Source organism: Mus musculus, chromosome 7 (genome assembly GCF_000001635.26).
Source record: "Mus musculus strain C57BL/6J chromosome 7, GRCm38.p6 C57BL/6J".
Classification (NCBI taxonomy): Eukaryota; Metazoa; Chordata; class Mammalia; order Rodentia; family Muridae; genus Mus; species Mus musculus.
In genome coordinates, this window is record NC_000073.6 from 105,929,070 (window position 1) to 105,954,348 (window position 25,279).

Consider the following 25,279-nt stretch of genomic DNA (forward strand, 5'->3'; position numbering starts at 1 on the left):
TGATAACATACATGAGTTTTCTTGGTTGATGTTTTTAAAAACAATTGATATCATCTGTTGATTATGCTTTCCTTATTAATTTTTGTGAAACCGTGTTGACTGGTTCTATTCCTATTGCTCTATCACTTTTTCCTTCCTCTTCAGACAGTGTTTGACTATGTAGCTCATGCTGGCCTGGAGCTTGTTATTTTGTCTAGATTGGACTCTTACTCATGATTTTTTTCTTTTGCCTCCTGACTGCTGGAATTACCAGTGTGCATCACCATGCCTGGCTTTGTCATGTCTTTGTAGGTTATTTCATAACATTACATTTCTCTCCTGGCATTTAGACACACTACTAGTTGTACCCTCCTTCATCCTAGGCAGGATGCGTTTGCCACTGAGGCAGGACCACCTGCTGTGCTGCTTCTCATCACTCTCCTTTGATGTTACACTGCCTGCCACCTGCTCCAAGGCTGAACTGGTTCTCCAAGATTTTCTGGCATTTACTACAAACTGAATTTGGTGAGTTTCTGCTAAAAGGCTGTTCTGACAACTTCAAATCTCTACAAGATGCCTCCCAGGCTGGAACACGGATAGGAGAGCCACAGCCCAACCCCAACAACTAGTTGTTTTGTTTTAGTAACTATTATCAACCTGGCTTTGAATTCAGAGATTATACATTCTGAGCAGTGGGATTAAAGACGTGTATTTTCATGACTGGCAAGATATCTTATTTTTGAAGATGAGATTAATGCTGTTATAAAAGAGCACGTTTAGCTTCATTTGCTTTTTTTGCGATTGAGAGCTGGGGAGAGAGGTATGAGTATTCGAACCTGAATTCAAATATCCACCCTTCCTGTAAATAGCTGGGCATGGCACCCAATGTCTCTGCCTGGTCAGATCCTGCACATTCTTCTCCAGGGTCAATTAGGATGAGTTCTTCTGCTCTTCTCTATACATCTCACCCCTTGATATAGTCTAGGACCCAAATCCTGTACTCTGGTTTAGTCTGGTCACCCCAGTGTCACAACAGCTCTCTAGGCTTTCATTAGATCCTGATTTGCCTGCTTCTGACCACAGGCTTCTCTTACTCCACATCCAACTTCTCCGCCCTTGCAATTTTTCTCCAGGATTTTGTCAGGTGAGTCTGACAATCCATTCCTCCACACACTCTCCCCAACCCTCAGTTTCTAAATAGGACTTCACTTGTTCAACAGTTCTGGCAGGAACTAATAGGGAGGACTTTACAAAACTAAAATGGTTTTGCACAGCTATAGAAATAATCAGGTGATGAGGAAGCCCTGAGAATGGGAGAGAATGTTTGCCAATTATATATTTTATTGGCTTACAATCACACTAGGCTCCTCCCAGGTACCTAGCAACAACAACCTAGCAACAGCTTACATCATCTCCAGGTGCAGTCCAACCTGGTGTATAAGAGGGACTGGTCAGCTACTCCAGCTCTCACCTTTCACTCTCTCTCTCTCTCCTCCCCCCAGTGTCTCTATCTCTGTCTCTCCCCTCTCTCCTTCCTCTCTTTTTCCTCTCTCCCATTCTTTAGTCTTTTTTTCCTCATGAGTTCCCTGATGGACTCTTTCTCTTCTGTCCTTCTCTGACCTCCCCTGTTCTCTGTCACTGTTCCTTTCTAAGTCCCCATCCCTTCACCACCAATATAAATTGTCTTTGTATTAGGTCTCTCGCACAGGTGGATTATTCAGGGGGACAACTTCCCTTCTGCTGCAATTATACCATCGTTTTATAAAACACAGCACTTCTGAGTCAAGAAAACAAACAACTCTTTTTAAAAATGGGCTTGGGATTTGAACAGAGAGTTCTCAAAAAAAAAAAAAAAAGAAACAAAATGACTAAGAAATATTTTAAAAAGTTCATTATCTCTAACAATTGGGCAAACTTAAAACAATTTTGATTATTTTATCTCTGTGTATGTAATAGCAATGAAAATGAGGCCATGAATTTGAAAAAGAGCACAGAGAGATAGATATATAGGTGGGTTTAGAGGAAGGAAAGGGAAAGAGGAAATAATGTAATTGTATTATAATGTTAAAGATGAAAGAAACAACATCAACAAACCAAATTTGAGATTTCATCTTACCCCATCCAGCATGGCAAAGATTAACAAAACAAGTTGCAACAAATGCTGGGTAGTGAGATATGGGGAGAGGAAAACTCTCATTCTTTCTTTGTGGGATTACAAACTGGTCTAGCCGCTCTGAAAATCAGTGTGGAAAATATTTAATAAGCTAAAAGTTAATCATGGAGAAAGGGGACTTTCATTTGCTGATGTCGTGATTGCAAAAATGTTCCAGTCATTCTGGAAATCAGTGTGCAGAATCCTCAGGAAGCTAAAAATGAGTCTACCATATGACCCAGCTGTGTCTCTCCTTGTATGCCTGGAGGACTGACACCGACTCCACAGGAATTTGATCATTCATTGCATATTGCATATTCATTGCTGCTGTGTTCACAATAGCTAGGAAATGGAAACAACCTAAATACCCTTCAACCAATAAATGGAAATGCAATGTGGCACATACACACTATGGAATGCTTTTCAGCTATAATGAAAAATGAAATAATAAAACTTTCAGGTAAATGGATGGAACTAGAAAAGATTGTACTGAGACAAGACCCAGGAAGACAAGGAGCAAGAGTTCTCTCTCATTTGAGGATCCTAGATCCAACTTGTCAGAATGAGTATATAATCTGGATTAACTGCTGAAACCAGGAAAATAAAAGGGAATGTGTGTGTGTGTGTGTGTGTGTGTGTGTGTGTGTGTGTGTGTGTGTAGCAAAAAAGAAGGAATAACAAATAAAGCACAACTGATCTGAAAGAGGTAATAGGGAAATGTGAGGGGCTCTAAATAAGGATGGAGAGAAAGATAAATATAGAAGAATGAGGGAGAAGAACAAAATAATAGTATGGCTACCTGACAAAGTCACAAGTAATCATACTATTAACTTTCTACTAAAAATACCTATAATATACATAAATCAATGTGTGAATATACATATATAGTTTAAGGGAAAGTTTCCCATCTGGGCTGACAGTGCTTCCCTCAAGAACTATAGACCATCTAATAAAAACCCCAACAAAAGGTGTGGGAAGCTGAGAAACCCTCTTTAGGTCAGGGTTGTCCAAGAGACTCCCAAAACATTATGGGTTATTTCTATTGCCCCTGACAACCCCATATCCTTAGAGGTAGAAGATAAGTGTCTGTTGCTGAAGATATGCACTTCAGACACAGGGCCCAGAGGACTTGAGCTAGATATGACCTGAAAGCTTCCTCTTTGAGAACTAGCTTTCATGTTAGCAGAAGGAGCTATGCAAGCTTTAAAGGGTAGAAGCAAGCTAGTTATGATGCCTATGGACAACCACAATAACCAGAATGGCATGAGCGCTGCAGGTGTGTCACAAATACTATAGCATAACCAATAGTTCTCTAATTTAATCTAAAACCTGCTCAACAAGACAGAACTCATGCCAACAAGACAGGAAACCTAGCCAACCTATCAGTGCTAATGATGTCATATATTTGCAGACCATGCAATTGCCACTTTACTAAACCAGCATAACCCATAATTACATCCTAAGTATTTGTCCTTATATTGAGGACATACCCTATATACACATATAAGTATAGTCTAAATCCTCATCAAGAAACCTCTGTAACAGACTGAGTCAAATACAGAAAATTATAACAAATCAAGTAGCAGAATTGTGGCGATCAAGCCTAACTGATCCATCTACAATGCAACTCCTATACCTAAGTCTCAGGGATCATTGCAGAAAAGGAGATGGAAAATTATAAAAGTCAGATATATAGTATACATAATGCACATAACATATGCATATATAATATATAACACATATTGTCTATATGATATATAATACATATATAATATAATATGCATAATAATTTTATATATATGTGTGTTCCTACTATAAATTATATATGATAACATATATTATATGTTGTGTTTTTAAAAATGCAATACAGTGTGTTGGAAGGGTATACCTTAGCAGACCCCTATAAGGTGTTCCCCTGAGGAATAATCACCATGTGACAGGTGTAGTACAAAAAGAAGTTTATTGGGGGAAGGGAGTCAGGTAGCAGAGTAGGGACCTGGAAAGGGGTAGAGGCAGAGAAAGGGGGACAGAGAAAGACAGAGAGAGGGAGAGAGAGGGAGGGGGAGATGGACAGGGAGGGAGGGGAAGGGGGAAGGAGAAAGGGAAGAGGTAGAGAAAGAGAGAGAGAGAGAGAGAGAGAGAGAGAGAGAGAGAGAGAGAGAGAGAAGAGATGCAAGCTGAGAAGTCCTTATATGCCTGGCTCCTGGCTCTACCTGGCAGGCAGAGAAGCAAGCTGTTGCTAGGTAGCTCTTTTGTGTGAAGACTAGAATAATTGCTAACACTATATATGTGTGTGGTACATGCATATATATACACATATAATATGTAATATTATAATATATGCTATATATTATAAGCACAAACATGTAGACACACACACACACACACACACACACACACACACACACACACAAAGATGCCATGAATTTGAAAGAGAATAAAAGATAAAAGCTGGGTGCATGGGAATGTTTTGAGGGAGGAAGGAAATAGGGGAAATGATATAATTATAGTCACAAAATACTTTTTAATTTATTCCTTTTAATTTTAATTAATTCATTTTATACCCAACCACAGTTTCCCCACTCTTCTCTCCTCTTATTTCTTCCCCGCTCCCCATCCACTCCTCCTCTGTTTCACTTCAGAAAAGGGGAGGCCTCCCATGCATATCAACCAGCCCTGGTATATGAAAGATTTCTTTGTGATGTACTTATGTTTTATTGTGATTCTTATGTTTAAAATTTATCAGTATGTTCAAGTACACACCTTAACAACTGCTCCATATGCCTAATTGATCTAATTCAAACAGCTCAAAGTTTAGGTAATAAAGATATCATAACAGAATTTGAGCCCATCTGGTTCTGGGTTTCTCTGGTCCATAAGGGCAATTCAGAACAACAGCTCCAAATAAAATGACTTGACACAAACTCACATTTACAGGATTTTTTTTTCTTTCTTGTTATCCTGGCAATACAAGTCAGAATAACCCAACCCAGAGATCCACTAAGAACTTGGAACAGTTTGGATGTCTAAGTCTACTATCCACTGGCCAGTATTACTGCAACCAGACTTCTTTGATCCTGGAAATGCACTGGGTGTGTTCTTTCTCCCAGAATACTTTTACTTAGTGTTTTTTATTGCAATGGGTAGAGAAACACCATCATCAGCCACCTTTTATGTTAACCTTTCTGCTAGCAGCAAAAACCAGAAGAGGGAGAACATTAATTCTGTACAACACATACCCCCAACATTTTTTAAAAATGATGTTTCATTGAATGTTTTTGTTGAACAAATGTTTTTATCTTCCTTTCAGTGGTGGCTTATACCTGTAAACTCCTAGGAGTTTGATTGGCTATACTATTAAAACCTTCCAACTTTATAGTTTAGCTTAAATTTCTATACTATTGCTCTCTACTTCTGGTGAAAGTGAACACTCAGCCATTCTTTCATAGTGGAGACACTCACACTTTAGTGTATTTTGAGGTTGGTATTAATTTCAGTTGTTAAACAAGATTATGGACGTTTCAAGGACTGTTCAGAAATCTCAGAAGGCAGTAGTGAACCAGTCTAAATACCACACTTTCAACCAACAATGCAGCAGAACACAGCAAACAAATTATCTCAGACCCTAATTAGGATCCTAGAGAATAGAAAAGAGGATCATTTAGTGAGAGGTCAGTTAACTCTCCCATGTTTGTGTAGCTTCCAGATAAGATCTGAGAAGAAACAGAAAAAAAAACAGATTTGTCCATTTTTATTATATATTTGTGGGCCTGCATGCATGTATATGTACCATGTGCATGCCTGGTGCCTGTGGAGATTAGAAGAGGGCACTGCAACTTCTGAAACTAGGGTTAAAGGTAGCTGTGAACATTTGATGTGTGCTGAGAACCAAACCCTGTTCTTCTGAAGAGTAGCAAGTACTTTTAATCACTGTTCCACCTCTCCAGTCCCAAGACTTTTGTGCTCCCTTTATAGTATGGTATAAGGAAACAGAATCACTTTAATGGGAAGAGATATTTCTGGATTTAATTTAAGGACTCACACAAACAATCATAACTACATAAGCAGTCCTGGAATACAGAATGTCTATAAACAGAACATATATTTTCCAGGAGTGACTAGGATATCTAGAGGTCTGTAGCCTACCACCTTTGAAAATCAAACCAAGACTAGCCACAGACCTCGGTCAGAGAGGCTCCTTGGAGTCTTTGGAGGCACCCCTATCAGAGAATCTCTGTAGTGGGGGATTTAGAGGCTGATGTGGCCACCTCCAGTAGCCAGGGAAGACTTCCAGTAGAGGAAACCCATGAAACCTTAAACCCAATATTTGTCCTGCCTACAAGATGTTCAGGGATAAAGATGAAGCAGAGCTTGAGGTGATGGCCAACCAATGACTGGCACAACTTGAGACCCATCCCATGGGAGAGAGCTAACCCCTGACAATATTAATGATACTCTGCTCTGATTGCAGACAAGAACCTTGTATTACTGTCTTCTGATAGCCTTCATCCAGCAGCTGATAGAAACAGATGCAGAGAGCCATAGCCAAACATCAATAACAGCTCAGGGAGTCTTCTGTAAGAATGGACAAAAGGACTGAGGGAGCCAGAGGGATCAAGGACACCACAAGAAGACCTACAGAGCCAATTATTCTGGGTCCATGAGGACTCACAGAAACTGAACCACTAGTCAAAGAGCATGCATGGGGAGGACCTAAGCCACATATATACAGCAGATATGCTGTATGGTTTTATGTGGGTCCCCTAACAGTTGGTGGTAGGGTGCAACTCTGTCTCTTTTGCCTCCCATTGGATCACTTTATCCTAGCTGAGTTGCACTGTATGGTCTTAGTGGGAGAGGATGTGTATAGTTCTGCTGCTACTTGATGTGCCAGCATGGATTGGCACCTCTTCCCTTCTCAAAAGAGAAACAGGAGGGGAGAATGGGAAGGTGTGTGTGTGTGTGTGCGTGTGTGTGTGTGTGTGTGTGTGTGTGTGTGTGTGTGTGTGTATGTGTGTGTATGTGTGTGTGTGTATGTGTGTGTGTGTGCACATGTACATGAGTACACCACATTTTCTTTATCAACTTATTCGTTGATGAACTCCTAAATTAATTAAACTTGTGGGCACTGCAGTCACAAGTATAGGGACACAAATGTGTGCCCAAAATGTGTTTGCGATTTCCTTTGAACATTTGGCCAGTTGTGAGAGTGCTAGTTCACCTGGCAGTTCTATTATATTTTGGGGAGCATAGGTACCACTTATAATAACAGCTATATGCATATCTACCTAATTCCCTATCATTCTGTTATCTTGACTAACTTTTTTTGCAGTCTTTTGAGTAGTAGTAATATTTATATATTTAAATGTCAGTAACTTTCTGTGATTTTAATTTTTCTCATTATTAATTATGTTGAACATTTTTCATATATCTGTTGGTCTTGTTTTAAAACAGATCTATAACAAATTTGCTGAATGCTTTTTATATCTGAGTTAAAGTTTCTTTTCCATGATCTTGAATCATTATTTTTGTCAGATTTCGGTACATAGTCCTGTAGCACTTGATATGGCTCACAGAGGTCAGAAGAGGCTGAGCTTATGTGGTAGTAGAGGTACTTTATAAATACTGCTCTGGAGGACACAGGAACCAAGTGGAGGCCTGGGATTTGAGCCTTTTGGTTTTTGTCTCTGCCTGTAGCAGATCATCTGCCACAGGGCCCCATACCCAAATAGCACCGGGAGGAAACAACACTCTTGGGAGTGTGGACAGGCCTGTGAGTGAAGGTAGGACCACCACTGCTGCTCAGAGAATCTCCTCAGAACCCTGAAGACACATGAACCAAGGGGCAGCTTAGGATGGGAGGTTTCTAGTCTCCCCCTGTGTCCAGAGCTGATCCTGTGCCAGAGAATCACATTCAAAAATACCGCCAGAAGAGAGCTGGTATCCCAAGAGTGCCTAAGCACCTGCAAGCAAAGGTAAGACCATCAGTTCTCTTCAAATTACTGGCCCAAGAGAGATCCTCCCAGAGCTACCAGGGCACAGCAAACAAGGATTAGCTGGGGAAAGGATCCTTCTGGTCTTTAACTGCACCCCATGGCTGATTCTGTACCACAGCTTTCCATACCTAATTTCCTCCCAGAGAGAACTGATCTCCCAGGAGTACTGACACATAGGCTTGCAGGGGGGATAAGCCAAAGTCAGAGACAGCAAAACCAGCTAACACAGGAGATAACCAGTGAAAGCAATTGCAAGAACAGAAGGAACAGAAACCAAGACTACTTGGCATCATCAGAACCCAGTTTTCTCACCACACTGAACCCAGGTTATGCCAACACACCAGAAAAGCAAGACTTTGATTCAAAATCACTTCTCATTTTGATGATAGAGGACTTTAAAAGGGACATAAATAACTCCCTTAAAGAAATAGAAGCGAACACAGGTAAACAGGTAGAAGACTTAAATAGAAAACACAAAATCACTTAAAGAATTATAGGAAAACACAAGGAAACAGGTGGAGGAACTGAACAAAACCATCCAGGATCTAAAAATGGAAATGGAAACAATAAAAAATTCACAAAGGGAGACAATCTTGGAGATAGAAAACATAGGAAAGAGTTCAGGAGTCATAGATGCAAGCATCATGAACAGAATGCAAGAGATAGAAGAGAGACTTCAGGGTTTATGTTGCTTATTCTTCCACATCATTATTTAGCACCAAGGCAGGAACTTAAAACAAGGCAGGGACTTGGAGGTAGGAGCCAATGTAGGGGCCGTGAAGAGAGCTACTAACTGGCTTGCTCCTCATAGCACACTTCATGTTCTCCACTTGTGGTTGAGAGCTGAAGGGCAAGGCAGGGATGTGGGCAGAGTAGGACTTTTCATTCTTGGTGTTGAGGTCAGGAATGGAAAATGGTGGAGCTGACCGGATTCTTGCTGACTGGTAAAGATGTCTTTAAGTCCTGGGATTGAACATAGTTTAGCTTTGAAAAAGAAAAAAGTAACTCAAAGGGGCTAGCATGTAAGGTGGGCTCTAAGGAATAGTTACAAGTCAGTAATGATGCCGCTGGAGAACATAGACTTAACTATTTTGGTAGGCTGAGAATTTGGCATTTTTTTCTGATCTAGAAGTTTACCCTGGAGAAAATGCATCTGGAGGCACAGTGGGTTTTTCCATGGGAGAAGCAGTGTCTGGTGAAGACTTACAGCCCATTCAGGTGCCTGGCTGTGAGGAGATGAAGAATGAACAGAAGGGAGTGCCCCTCACTCAAGGACTAGTGTTTAGGAGTGTCAAATCGGGTTTCCTTCAAAGGAAGAAGACTTCAGTTTCATCTTGAGAAGTTAGGCTTGACCATAGTAGGGAATTTTACTAGTAAGAAAAGCTGTGTGAAGCTATTTGTTATCTCAGGGAGAAGTTGTGTAATCAAAATGGAGGTACTTTAAAAGATGGTGTGCCATGGTTAACAATATCTACAACATTTTCCTGTTCCTAGCTATTTGCCTATATGTGTCTCTTTCTTTCCTTGTATCTTCAGTTGTACTCTATTCCCATGAATTCTTCTATTTCTATAAATCATACAAGGGTCAATACATTTATTAATAATTTCAAAACACATAGTTGCATTTTTATTGCAAAAAAACTGTGACCATCGTTGATTGATCCCAGTAAAGACATGGAAATTATATATCTAGATTTTATTGGAAAATTTCCTCTAACTGAATCAACTTAACTATTAAATCCTATATTACAAAAAAATGAATTTAATCTGCCTTTTGACCTGGTTAATTTTTCATGTTTTGTTTATTATTGCTTTTTAAAAAAATCTTCTCTCTACTCCCTATTTTTAAAAAATTGAATATTACTATGTAGTCTGATTCCTGGAGCTCACTATGTGGACCAGGCTCCATGTTACAGAGAGTCTCCTCCTTTTGCCTCTTGAGTATTGGGACTGAAGGCATGAGCCACTACACCTGGCTTATTTTGAATATTTATGTCATTTTCCCAGATCTTAAGGCCTCTGATGTTTATCCCTCTCCTCTCCTCTCCTCTCCTCTCCTCTCCTCTCCTCTCCTCTCCTCTCCTCTCCTCTCCTCTCCTCTCCTCTCCTCTGTTCCTGTGTTCATTCTCCCTTTCTCTCTTTCTCTTCATTACTCTTCTATTCCTTGGTCTCCTGTCCTCTTCTCTCTCCTCTCTACTTTTCTCTTTTCTCCCTGTCTCCCTTCCTCTCCCCACTTTGTTTCTTTCTTCAGACTCTAGAAGTAAGTTAAGTCACTCAAAATTGCATCTCTCCCAAGTATATGCTAATTCGAATGAAACTCCTACTCTCCAGTTTTCCTAATGAAGACCTTATATTAGCATCTCTATAGACTTCATCAACATCTTCTCATCACTCTACCTCCTTTCCAATTAAGTAACTTATTAATGCATTTAATTTTATCATCCCTTACTTATAACAAGATCCTCCAAGTGCAATAGTTCTCTTTCACCTTACATTGCAACATTTCGACCTGAAAATTATTTTCAGCTTGGAAATTCTCATTCTCCTAGATTTGATTAAGTCCTCACTTTACACTGATCAGCATTCTATAATGAATCTCCCAATGAAGACCTACCTAAGCCTTTCTTCTTCTGTGTAGTCTCTCCTCCCCCAGCCTGAAACCTGCTTGCTCAGGGGTGGAGCTTTCTGCTTATTCGTTCTGCCACGCCCACTGCTAGAACCTGCGGAGCCACACACGTGCACCTTTCTACTGGACCAGAGATTATTTAGCGGGAATCGGGTCCCCTCCCCCTTTCTTCATAACTAGTGTCGCAACAATAAAATTTGAGCCTTGATCAGAATAACTGTCTTGGCTACATTCCTTTCTCTCGCCACCTAGCCCCTCTTCTCTTCCAGGTTTCCAAAATGCCTTTCCAGGCTAGAACCCAGGTTGTGGTCTGCTGGCCGGACACAACAATTGGCGAACCAACGCGGGACTGAGAAACGGCAAAGGATTTTTGGAAGAGACGCTGCTGGTTCGGAGCTCCATAAAATAAAGGATAAAGGAAATTCATACCGGAGAAGGTATGGGCTAAGCTGAGACAGCGTTAAACCCGAGCGCTGGTTCACTTAGGTTCAGCAGTGAGGAGCTGGGTAATAGGCGGTAGGCCGTAGCTCTCTGAAGCTACATGAGGCGTGAGAAAAGAAAGGGTTTATTAAAAGGAACAGGCGGATTGCCCCAGTTAATAAAAAATGCATCATAAGGGAGGAAAATGTCCCAAAAAGCAGAGAGAAATTTCTCTCTGGGCCTTATAGCAGGAGTACTCTGTTCCCTTTTGTGTCTTGTCTAATGTCCGGTGCACCAATCTGTTCTCGTGTTCAATTCATGTATGTTCGTGTCCAGTCTGTATGAATGAATGTTCTATGTTTTGTGTTGGATAATAAAGATGGTATAAAAAACTTTATCTGCAAAGCCGAGAGCTGCCACGTGTTTCAGCCAAAAATCAGACACATGGCGGGAGGGCCCCTGCTGAAAAAACTGTTCGTTTTAGGAAATAAGGGCGAGTGCACAGCCTCTAAGTTTCGGAGTAAAAAAGCTAATAAATGGTTCATGATTAATGTGTTTGACAATGGTAAAGTGTTTTTTATTCTATGATTGTAGCTACAAAAATTATTCTCTGATTGGTCTAAATGTAACTGCTTCATTTGGTTCTTTTTTATTGAAAATGTGCTCTGCATGTCTTCACATTCAGCTCATAAGTTGTTGGTTAAGATTAATAATTGTTACATTGCTACAGATGGTTAGTGTTAAATTTGATAACTCAAGTTTAGAGTCCTTCCAACACGTGACATAAAGCAGGCCAAGAGGCTGGGTCTCTAAAGATATTTCTAGTTTAGGTAATAATTAATGTGGTTCGTATCCTAAATAGTAAAATTTAAGATAAGATTTAAAGCAATGTCTTTTTATTAAAGCTTGCTTTAATAGGTATTCATAGGTATTAATTGACATCCAAACTTCGTAATATGATAGTAATGCTTCTAATATTAATTTTAAAGATAATAAATTGTTTTAAACTTGGGTTTTGCTTTCCCAAGGTTATAGGTATTATCCTAACCTTGCACAAAAAACTTTAAAATTATGGTTAAAACTGCTATTGTTCCATTGACTGCAGCTTGCAGTTTGATTTCAAATTTAAGATCTTTAATTCACCTGTATATTGTAATTAAGATAATTACAAGAGTAATCATCTTATGAGAGCGCTCATACAGCTCACTTCATACAAAACTGTGACAGAGTTATCTAGTTATGTTTGTCTTTGTGAATAGATTAGACAAACAGTTTGGTTATAGTTGCTGCCTGGCAGAAAACTGTAGTACGGGCAATTTTTTCACAACACTAAAGTTGTGAAGAACGTTTTAACTGTAAGTCATCTTAAGAAAGAGTATCAAAATTTAGAGGCGTAGACAGTTATATTGTTTCTCTAAAATCGGTCCTTATTACAGGAGGGCCGGGATGCTCAGATTAAAAAGTATTTTACGTTTGAGTCAATACATGGCTCTGGGCAGCCCCAGAGTGGCTTGTGGCCTTTCTTTTGTTTTACAAACAGTGCCTGAGAAAGTTTTTTTCCCTGTGTTCAAGAGAAATTCTTTTTAACAGTGTTGCAGATCTATTCAGATGTTTAATAATGCTTAAATTCAAAGAGTTTTGCTTCTAGTGAACTGTAATCACTAGAAAATTTTGCCTCTAGGTATAGATAATATAGTTTTACATTATGTAAGAAAAATTTTTATTGTTTCTGCTTCTATACAAGAAGCCAAGATTTTTAATCTTTCAGTGTATATTGTTTCCTAAGTAAAAAGTATTTTATTAACTAATGCTTCTTAAAGTTTACCTTAAATCCTTGCTCTCACCCAAAAGATTCAGAGACAATATCCTTTTATTACTTAGGGTTTTAGTTTACTACAAAAGTTTCTACAAAAAATAAAGAAAGCTTTTATAATTGTTATTAATTGGTAGTTAAAAATTGATTGTGCCCAAAACAATTCTTTGGCCAAAAAAAAAAAAAACATTATTGTAAAGTCATTTTTCTCATCCTCCCAGCCGATCGTTGGCCCACGTGGGCCCAACTAGCTTCTGTGGGGCAGAGTCTTAAGACACAGTCTCCCCTGTTCCAGCACAGATGATCTAGTTGTGTGCTGTAGATGGTGTTTTAAAATACTGAACAATCAAACCTTAATTTGTATATTAATAGTCAATGCCATATCTCTGAGCTCGCAATTGCTTAAATTGTTCATCCCTCAGATACTATTAATTCTCAAATTTACAATTGCTTATGCATATTTCTAGTTAATAAATAAATAAATTATGCACATGTGACTCTTAATAACTTTGCAAGCCTTCTAGTTACAACCGCTCTTTAAGAAAATTGATTAAAAGTGCAAGTAGTCACTGCCCCTTTACAGCCAAGTATTTAAAATGTTTTGTCAACTAGTTATTAATTCAAAAGTTTAGGTATTGTAAAATTTTAAAACTTTAACTTCTTAAAAGACAAAAAAGAAAAAAATTGTATCCCCGTGCATACTATTTAGTGCATTCCCATGCACACTATTAAAGTCTTACCTTTATTTTCAAAATTTAATATTTTAATGTCAAAAAGTTTAATAAATGCTTTATAGTATCTTAAAGAGATCTACTTATTGACTTATAGATTGATCCTAAAACAGCTACCTTATTAAAAAAGGAAAAAACAGGTTTTCTCCACAGAACACTGCAGAAACATATTAATTCGTGTGACGAGCTGGTAGGTAAGTTGACTTATGTCCTGATTAAATTGACTAAAAAACTAAATTAAATTCATGTTTTAGATCCATCCTTACTTGTCATTTTTCCAGCTTAGACTAGCTTCTAGCCTTTTAACTTTATGGCAATAGTATATCAGAGACTGTATGTTCAGACTTAGTAAAATTAGTCATTTAATAGAGTCATAATGATTTTTCTCCTTTCTTCAGTGTGACCAGTCATTTTAACTCAATCTTAGACTGGTCTAATATTCAGTCCAATGTTAGAGATTCCTATATTCTAAATTACCTAACAAAGTTAATTCAGAGCACATCCCCCACTTCCCCTAGATCCCTAACCTCAGAAGGATTGCTGGCCTTACAGCTAGTGGAAAAAGCTATTAAAGAGCAATTGGTCACTTAATACATTGATAAAATAGAAGGACCCCCTGACTAACAAATGGAAGGGTCCAGATCCAGTTCTAATTTGGGGTAGGGGCTCAGTTTGTGTTTTTTCACGAGATGAAGATAGAGTGCGGTGACTGCCAGATAAATTAATTCGTCAGATGAACACAGATTCTAAATCTTCTAAAGTATCACCTTGAGGACTAAAATTCCTCTTTTGCTTAAAAGTCAGCTTGAGGACTCAGGCTCCAAAAAAAGCTACTCTCTGAGGCAGCTCCCGACAGGAGGCCAGAGACTAGCCTCAGCTTTACAATTTGCATTTAAATAAAGTACCTGGACTTCCCCAAAAGAAGTTCTGCTTTCCTACTTTCTCACTGTCAGAGATTTTGTCTTTCAAGCAGGTAAATCTACATTCTCGAGGTGGACCAGCGGATGTGCATCCCCGCCCCCCTAGAGCACACAGGTGGCTGCTGTTATCTCCTTTCCAAGGACATTTCCAGCACGTGGCTTTCAGTCTGAGTTAAAAATTAGGTTTACCAAGAGGGCTAGAAAAGTAGATATTTCTATATTAATAAAGATTGGTTTTTATTTTGATAGACAGGCTTAGTCCCTTAGCTGACCTCTGGCTTTTCACCCTTGCTGTTACTGCAAGGTGTCCTTAGACTGTGAAAAAAACAGAGATAAAAAAAAAAAATGACTTCCAGCTTCTATTTTAGCCACAAGTCGTGGTGTTACTAATGACGTAATTATTGCTTAGGCCTTGCTAAATCTGAGGTTGATAATTCTCCTTTAGGAGCTACACAGCACTCAGAACTGTGCATACTGGTTTGTGATCGTACAAATTCAGTATGGACATCGCTTAGTGCAGAGTCACTACAGGAAAAGGTCCAGCTTGACCATTTCTGAGTTTCCTGTGAGATAAACCCGGTTTAAAAGAGGTTGATATCAAATTTTGGCTAAAAATCAAAAATATTTTTCGGCTCTGCCTCCCCCTCCCCAAAAGATACCAAGAGCCACAGGTGTGGGTCTTATCAGTACCCACGAGAAAAATCGGGTCAATGTCCACCCAAGCCAAGGTTAAAGGCCCACTCATCTACGGATGAGAAAATCATTTGATCACCTCAGTTAAGCATTGCCTTATTTAACTTAATTAATAGGGGGGAGAGAGATTGGAGACCGTACTGTCTTCACTGCCTCCCTCCCCAAAATAAAAAAGCCAATTGGCCTTGTACTACAGAGCTGGCCGAACCCCTTTTCCCTGTTTCCCACCTATCATCCAAAAATGCGGAGGAATATCAACTTAGTGTTATTCTTATTATAGTGTATTTCACATTTGTTCAGTCAAACTTAGCCAGAGTTCCAACGCCCTACTTAAAATTCAACTAGAAAGTTACCTACCAAGTACTAATTAGCATTATAAATTCAGAGCCTACAGCTCCAGGCTTTTCAGTTAGTTGTTTACTAAGATAAGAAAGGACAGTCTTAGCCTTATACAGTTTACCATAAGAAAAGTTAAGGAATCCCACGAAAGCAAGTTTTTTCTTTAGCCCTAGATTCCAGGCAGAACTATTGAGCATAGATAATTTTCCCCCCTCAGGCCAGCTTTTTCTTTTTTTAGATTTTGTTAATAAAAGGGAGGAGATATAGTCTCCCCTCCCCCAGCCTGAAACCTGCTTGTTCAGGGGTGGAGCTTCCTGCTCATTCGTTCTGCCACGCCCACTGCTAGAACCTGCGGAGCCACACACGTGCACCTTTCTACTGGACCAGAGATTATTTGGCGGGAATCGGGTCCCCTCCCCCTTCCTTCATAACTAGTGTCGCAACAATAAAATTTGAGCCTTGATCAGAATAACTGTCTTGGCTACATTCCTTTCTCTCGCCACCTAGCCCCTCTTCTCTTCCAGGTTTCCAAAATGCCTTTCCAGGCTAGAACCCAGGTTGTGGTCTGCTGGCCGGACACAACACTTCTGTTCTCTATATGTTGTTATTAGTTACTAGAGCAAATTTTATTTTTTCCTTTCAAGCCATGCTTAAAGAAACCATGTGAGTCTTAGGATAGAGGACTGTGAGGAAAGAAATGTTCACAAGATGGCAGTAGAGGTGCACACAACAGTGTTATTAATGAAACTGTCCTTTTGCTCACAATAACACCCGGAATCCATGTTTTTCCCATTAATTTTACTTTTATTTATTCACTTTATATTTCAACCGCTCACTGGCCTACCTCCTTCTGGTTCCCCCCCCCCACCCTGTCACACAGCCCCTCCCCCACCCCCTCTCTGTTCTCCTCTGATAGGGTAAGGCCTCCCTGAATACCCCCTACCCTTGCACATCAAGCATCTGCAGGTCTAGGTACATCCTCTCCCACCAAAAAAATTTAAAATTAAACTAAACTTACACTTATTCATTTATTTACATATTTATTAATAGAGTCTCTTTATGTAGCTCAGGCTGTCCTGGAATTTTCTATGTATAACAGGCTGGTGTTGAATTCAGAGAGCTGCCTGCCTCTGCCTCCTAAGTGCTGGTATTAAAGGGGTGGACCACCACACAAGGTTTAAAATTTTAATTGTTTTAGATTTACTATTTATTATCAATTTGTGTGTGTGTGTGTGTGTGTGTGTCCCTGTGAAGGCCAGAAGAGTGCACTGAATCTCCTGGAGTAGAAATTACAGGTGGTTTTACTCTATCTTATACGAGTGATAGAATCTGAGCTTGGGTCTTCTTAACCTCTGAGCCATCTCTCCTGCCTCTTTGTACATTTAACTTGAACTTTTGGTAAAATAGTAGTTTGAAGAATACTTATAGAATGATTCACTAATTCTAAACTCCTAGGATAAATCCAATCTGTGTGTTTAATTGGTTGAATTTAATTGAGTCACAAAATTCTCATCAAAAAAAAAAAAAAATCTCATCGAAGAAGAGAATGTAACAGATGACAAGGAAATTGATAAGGAACTGTTAAGGATTTTGAGTATTTATATTAATTCACTATACTAATGGAAGAGAAACTGCATTTGGGAAACCAGTCAATGTCAGATCAGTTTTTGTAGGATAGTTTAAAATCATTAAGTATTTTCTCCTTTTGTCTCTCTCGATATAGGAAAGGATTATTTGCCCTTCTGAATGCAGTGTTCATCCTTTTAAAACTGTTAACTGCCTATATACAGGAATGTAGTAACTAAGAATGAAGCTACTTTTATTCACAGATACTAAGACTTACAATGTAGAAAATCTTGAAGGGTGCACAATAAAAACTGTCTTGAACTAACATGAATATAAGAAAATTTCCAGTTACATGGTTAAAATAAAAAAATGCTTTTCATATATCAACAAAGAATAATTGAGTTGTGTTTCAAAATAAGAGCATATTACTATTTTAAAGCAGTTAAATGTAAACCTAACAAAACATGTTCAAGGGTTACGTGAAGGAGACTGCAGAGCAGGGCAAGGTGGTGCACACCTTTAATCCCAGCACTTGGGAGGCAGAGGCAGGCGAATTTCTGAGTTTGAGGCCAGCCTGGTCTACAAAATGAGTTCAGGACAGCCACAGCTATACAGAGAAACCCTGTCTTGAAAAACAAACAAACAAACAAACAAAAAAAAAAAGAAGAAGAAAGAAAGAAAGAAAGAAGGAAGGAAAGAAAGAAAAAAAGGAGACTGCAAAATTTCAATGAAACAGATTGAAGAGTACATAAACAATAAAATCATATTCTGTAATTCATGCTGTTAAAATTTTAATTGCTCCACATATCCCTAGATGAAAGAGTCAACAGAGTGTACGTACCTGCCAATTATAAAAGTAGATGAATTATATGTGGTATGATTAGGGCAGTTGTACAGTGCTCAGCTACATGCTGCAGAGGCTGAGAACTAGATTTGAAATCCAGGAAGGATGACTTTGCACTGTCAGTCTAATGTGTAAAGCCTTGAAGAGTTGAGTACATGCTGAATATCTGGACATCTGGACTCTAATGTCAGCAGTGGCCACAGCAATAGAAACAGTCATTGGGAAAAGAAAGGTAGCTTGTATCTTGCTTCATCTCACTTCTTCATTGGAGCAGTTTACACTGTTGATAATCTCACCCTTATTCAGGGCAGGGGCTTCCTTACTATTCACTGACATGTCAACCCTATCTGAAAAAGTCTTCACAGGCATTCAGTTGCAGTGCACAAATTCTTGATATCTTTACCCAGCAGATCAATTATCACACTAGCTCTTTACAGCTTGACATTATAAATTCACTATAATCTTAACAAAACCCCTACCAAGTTATTTTCTAAATAACTAACCAAATGAAGTTTATATGAAAGAAGAAAAGGAACAGAACAACCAGTTCAGTATTAAAAGAGAAAAGTAGAATACTGACACAGAAAGGTTTAATAAATAGGTACATCAATCAGTGACACACAGCATTGATGAAGACTTTTAAAAATCAATGGAAAATATTAGCGTCCAAAATACACCATGTTAGTAGAATTAACTAATTTTTTACTGAGGAGGAAAGACATTGTCACAGAGGAAAAGATTGCCTTTTCTCAGCATATGGCTTTGGTAATGTCCATATTCACATCCATATATATTTTAAAAATCTTGGTGTATACCTACTTCTTTAAAAAATGAACTCAAAGAAGAATATGAGAACAGGAAAATCACAGATAACATCTATACATCTACTGCTAAATCTAATACATCTAGTGCATAGGTATTCTTTTTGTCTATAAACCCAGGGAAGTGGTATTTAAAAGTATATTTCATAAATTACTAAAACGGTTAAGTATAACCTTGCATGATATCTGTCCCCTCACCAAATATTTTAAAGCAAAATTAGCATCTGAACTACTTTACATAAGGCTTAGTTCATTTAGAACAACACTTTTTAATTCATAAAAGAAATTTTCATGAATCTACGAACTTAAACATTGACTACCTAAATCTTAATATCGTAAACATGTTTATAAGAAACCCACATCCGATAGAGGGTTAATATCCAAAGTATATAACAAATTCAAGAAGTTAATCACCAAAAAACCAAAACAATCCAATCAAAAAATGGGGTATATATCTAAACTGAGAATTCACAACTGAGAAATTTTGAATGGCTGAGAAGCACCTAAAGTAATTTTTAAAGTCCTCAGTGATCAGAGAAATCCAATTTAAAATGACCCTGAAATTCTACCTTACACCAATCACAATGGCTAAGATCAAAACCTCAGATGACAACACATGTTGGAGAGGATGTGGAGAAAGAGGAACACTCCTCCACTGCTGGAGGATTGTAAACTGGTACAACCACTCTGGAAATCAATCTTGAGGTTCCTCAGAAAACTGGAAATAGATCTACCCGAGGACCCAGTTATACCACTCTAGGGAATATACCCAAAAGATGGCCCACCATACCACAGGGGTACTTGTTCCACTATGTTCATGCAGTCTTATTTGTGATATCCAGAAGCTGGAAACAACCTAGATGTCCCATGATACAAGAATGGCTACAAAAAATGTGGCTCATTTACACAGTGGAATACTACTTAGCTATTAAGAATGAGGACATGCTGAGTTTTCCAGGCAAAAGAATGGAACTGGAAAATATCATCCTGTGTGAGGTAACTCAGACCCAGAAGGACTTGCATAGTATGCATTCACCAATAAGTGGATATTAGCCAAAAAAAAAAGTATAGAATACTAAGATACAGTCCACAGAACTCAAAAAGATCAAAAAGCTGAAGTGCCCAAGGGAGGATGCCTCAGTCCCACTTGGGAGAGAGAAGAAAGCAGTCACCAGTGGGAGGGAGGGTGGGATCTAGGAGGGAAAGTGGATGGGAGGAGGTGGTTTATAGGGGGGAGAAGGGAACCTGATCTCCTCTTGGGTGAGGGAAAAAACCTGAAGCCCTGAGGGCAAGCAGAAGCAATGGAAACAGGCAACCTTGGGAAACAAGAGGTTGGGGGCACCCTCCAGAATGCACCAGAAACCTGGGAGGTAAGAGATTCTAAGGACTCAAAAGGAGGGATCTTAGATGAATGCACAACAGTAGGAAGAGGGATCTTATAGAGCCCACCTCCAGCAGGAAGACAGGACATCAAGTGAGGGATGGGATTGCCATTCCACAATCACAACTCTGACCCACAATTGTTCCTGTCTGAAACAATTACAGGGATGGAAATGGGAAGGAGCCTGAGTAAAAGAAGGTCCAGCGGACAGGCTCAAAGTAGAATCCAGCTCAAGGGGAAGTCCTAAGTCCTGACACTATTACTGAGGCTATGGGGTGCTCACAAAAAGAGGCCTATCGTCACCGCCTTCCAAAAGACCCCACAAGCAGCTGAAAGAGTCAGATGCAGATATTTGCACCCAACCAGTGGACAGAAGCCGCTGACCTTTATTGTTGAATTAGGGCAGGCTGAAAGAAGCTGAGGAGAAGGATGACCCTATAGGAAGACCAGCAGTCTCAATTAATCTGAACCCCGAGATCTCTCAAACACTGGAACCCCAAACAGGCTGCCGGTATGAGGCCCGCAACACATATACAGTAGAGGACTTCTGGGTCTGTGTTCATTCACAGATGATGAATGTAACCCTTAAGAGACTGGAGTCCCCAGGGGGTTTAGAGTTCAGATGGGGTGGGGGTGGGGACATCCACATGGAGTCAGGGGGAAGGAGGTACAGGATGTGGAACAGTCTGAGGGTGGATCGGGGTGGGGGAAATAACATATGGAGTGTAAAAAATAAGTTAAAAAAAGAATAAATTTTATTTTTTAAAACAGTCAATGATAAAAAAACCCTAAAAACCCATAAAATGTTTTGTTAGTCAACTATATTGATATACATGTAAATCCTTTGATTAGATTTGATAAAAACAATGGATGTGTTTTAAAAAATTAACCTACAGGGTGCTTTGTCCATAGAAAGGGGAACAAAACAATTATGGGAGCTAATACGGACAAAGTGTGGGGCGGAGCCTGAAGAAAAGGCCATCTAGAGACTTCCTAATCTGGGGATCCACCCCATATAATGTAACCAAATGCAGACACTATGGTGGATGCCAAGAAGTGCATGCTGCTCCTTAGAATTGGGAACAAAACACCCATGGAAGGAGTTACAGAGACAAAGTTTGGAGCTGAGATGAAAGGATGGTCCATGTAGAGACTTCCATATCCAGGGATCCACCCCATAATCAGCATCCAAACGCTGACACCATTGCATATACTAGCAAGATTTTATCGAAAGGACCCAGATGTAGCTGTCTCTTGTGAGACTATGCGGGGGCCTAGCAAACACAGAAGTGGATGCTCACAGTCAGCTAATGGATGGATCACAGGGCTCCCAATGGAGGAGCTAGAGAAAGTACCCAAGGAGCTAAAGGGATCTGCAACCCTATAGGTGGAACAACATTATGAACTAACCAGTACCCCGGAGCTCTTGACTCTAGCTGCATATGTATCAAAAGATGGCCTAGTCGGCCATCACTGGAAAGAGAGGCCCATTGGACACGCAAACTTTATATGCCCCAGTACAGGGGAACGCCAGGGCCAAAAAGGGGGAGTGGGTGGGTAGGGGAGTGGGGGTGGGTGGGTATGGGGGACTTTTGGTATAGCATTGGAAATGTAAATGAGCTAAATACCTAATAAAAAATGGAAAAAAAAAGAAAAGAAAAGAAAAAAAAACAAAACAAAAACAACAACAACAACAACAACAAAAAAGATTAGTATGGTAAAATAAATAAATAGTAAGTTCACCAATAAATATTTTCTAAGTAAAAAGAAAATTGCTAAACATGTGCATTGGAGAATTGGGTGAAAAAAAGATAAAAAAAAAAAAAAGTGCATGCTGACAGGAGCCTGATATAGCTGTCTGCTGGGAGGCTCTGCCAGAGCCTGACAAATATAGAGGTGGATACTCACAGCCAACCACTGGACTCCCCAATGGAGTAGTTAGAGAAAGGACTGCAGGAGCTGAAGGGGTTTGCAACCCCTTAAGAAGTACAACAATATCAACAAACCAGACCCGCAGAGCTCCCAGGGATTAAACCACCAACCAAGAGGTACACATGGAGGGACCCATGACTCCAGATGTATAAGTAGCAGTTGATGGCCATTTCAGGCATCAATGGGAGGAGAGGCCCTTGTGTCCTGTGAAGGCTGAATGCCCCAGTGTAGGGGAATTCGAGGATGGGGAGGTGGGAGTGGGTGTTCAGGTGGGGAAACACACTCATAGAAGCATGGGGAGGGGTGATGGGATAGGGGTTTTCCAGGAGGGGAGGCAGGGATCAGGAAAGTGGATAACATTTGAAATGTAAATAAAGAAAATATACAATACAATTAAGAAAAAAATAAGCTATACAAAACAAAAACCCAACCCTCCCAAAAAACAAACAAACAAATTAACCTTTACATGGATATGATAAATGCAAGATTTTCATGAAGAGTGTGATACAAACAAAACGATAACTATACATACATATACATTTGCAAAATATCTTTATATTACTTTTCCACTTCATAATGGGAATTACCGAAGATCCTACCCCACAAACAGTAGAATACATAATGTAGGGAAGCTTACTTCATGCAGTTCTTTAAAATGGTAATTAATTTAGTATGGCTAACACAGTATAGTATATCTCGAAGATAAATTTATCTAACAGTTGTGTCATTTATGTGTAAAAACTATTTTCTACCTGATTGAGTCTTTCCCCAAACAAAACAAAACAGATTTCTCCTTAAGTTTCTTATCTTGACCAGTTTAAGACCAGAAAGACAAAAACAGGATGAAAAGAGAAAGCAGACTCTGGGATTGCTAACTTATTTTGCCTGAGTTTCAAATACAGTTTCATGTGTATTTATTTGAAATATAAATATCTTGTTAGGAAGCAAGAGCTTTCTAAATTTTGTTGGCTCAAAATATATAATGCAATAGGTAATATCAATTAAAATGAAAGATATAAAATGTTATGAATACAGCATATATTTTGATAAGAGTATTAAAAGCATAATTTTAGATGGGAGGGCAGTTGTTTTGTAGATTTTAAGGTAAAAGATTGTTCTAATAAACATAAAGAGATTGGATAAAACTGAGTTTATGTGTATCACAAAATGATTTATAAAAGTTAAAACTTGAAAATAGTGTATTGAGTCAGTGAGATTGCTCAGTGGGGAAAGGCAATGGCAGACTGAGTTTGATCCTCAGACCTCAGAACTGACCTCCACACATATGCTGTGTCACCGATTCCCAAGACACACATACACACAGACACATACATGTAAAGGGCTGCAATATATGTGCCGCCACTAGATGGTGCTAAACCTCCTTGTGCGCAGCTGCGAGAGCACAGCCAGCCAAAGTCACCAGTCCATCTCCAGGGCTTTTGCCCAACCCCTGGGGGCTTTAACCTATCCCCAGGGTGCATGAGGATCATGGGTGTTGCTACCAGTCCTAGTTTAGACACGTCACCAAAAGTATTTAAACCACACTCTTTCTGAGCTTTCTTTGTCTACCTCAATATGATATAGAAGTAAAAGTTAACCGTGGAAGAATCTGGTGTGTCCTGTGTTTATTTCCCGCGGGACGGGGATAAGCTCGAGATACATACATGCACAGACACACACACACACACACACAGACATACACACAAATATACACACACACATACACACACACACACACACAAAAGAGTAAATGTAAAAGTATTATAATTCATAAAAACTTGCTTAAAGAGCAAGGATTTTATGTTTTATTAAAATAGCTGTATATGATTCTAAATAGAAAACTCTGTATTAAAGGAATAAAGGTTTGTTTTAAGATATTTGTCAAGCTTCACTTTAGTGTTATAGAACCAAATTTTATTCATTTGTCAATACTGCTGTAACAGAAGCTCTGGTTGCTCAATAATCATAGTTAGAGGCCCAAATCAATGAGGATATATAGTCTAAAAGGGATATCAACATTTTGGCCATTGTTTCAGGTCAATAGATTACCAAGGGAGCAGGGAAAAATAGGATGTCTCTAAGAGCCTTACAGCTTCAGTAAACCAGCTGCCTTCCTAATCTGAGAGGTCAAGGAGTGAGGTCTCAAAGACCTGACTACAACCAGTACACCATTCACATGATTGGGACCATCATGGAAGGAAACGTTTTCAATGCTTTCAAGGAAAGCCATGTTTAACAAGCATCTCACCCATACAAACAAAAGGCACAACTTTTAAGAAATTAACAGGACCTACAAAAAAAGAAGGCAGATTTTTAGCATTTAGCTTTCTCAATACAGCACTGGCTAAAGATTCAATTCCTGTTTTGTTGTCAGTTCTTGGAAGTGTCATGGACAAAAGTCTAATCTTTCTGTGAGCCTTAGGTTCTAGCAACCTGGAAATGTTAATTTCCTATCTGTGGTTTTAGCTTGTTACAATCCCCGAATGTCCATACGTTTCATCTTTTCTCTTTCTACTCTAGTTTTTAAGTCTATTGTACTTATCTGTCTAGCCATTTAACTCCTTTCACTTACTTGTGTGCTTGAAGCCCAGTTCCAGTCTTCAGATTGTTGCTCTAGAGAGTAATTGGAGGTGGACATGCACCTTCCTCCAGCCTGCCAGGCTGCTGTCCATCTGCAGAGGCTCAGATAGGGCTCTATGAGGTCAGAGACTGAAATCACACTCAGAACCAGGCACCTCCCTTTTCCTTCCTGTTCTTCCCTGTTCACAGAGGTTTCGTTTCTTTCTTGGGTCTGTTGTGTAAGTTCTTGTAGCTAAATATGGACTGAGGAAGATTTACATGAGTTTTAGAGAAAAAATGAACAAACAATAAAACAAACAAAGAAAAAACCAAAAATAACCCAAATCAGCCTAGCTGCCAATCTTAGTAGCTGCCAAGTGGGGACAGGGTGTGGATAAAAGGATGATAGCAATTCTTTCAGAATCAGAGTTTTCTTTAAATTGATTATTTTATGTATTTACATTTCAAATGTTATCCTTATTTACAGTTTCCCAAAACAAGCCCCCT

At 39.2% G+C, this 25,279-nt stretch overlaps 1 protein-coding gene across 2 annotated transcripts in view; it reads right to left on the reverse strand.

Moving 5' to 3' along the window:
• Gm4070 (predicted gene 4070) overlaps positions 1-24,898 on the reverse strand; it is a 58,850-nt gene extending 33,952 nt beyond the window's left edge. For both annotated transcript variants that reach the window (NM_001243040.1, NM_001243039.1), the window contains exon 1: positions 24,786-24,898. The gene's annotated coding sequence lies outside the window, so the exon portion shown is untranslated. The remainder of the gene's footprint in view (positions 1-24,785) is intronic.
• Positions 24,899-25,279: the final 381 nt, after the last annotated feature.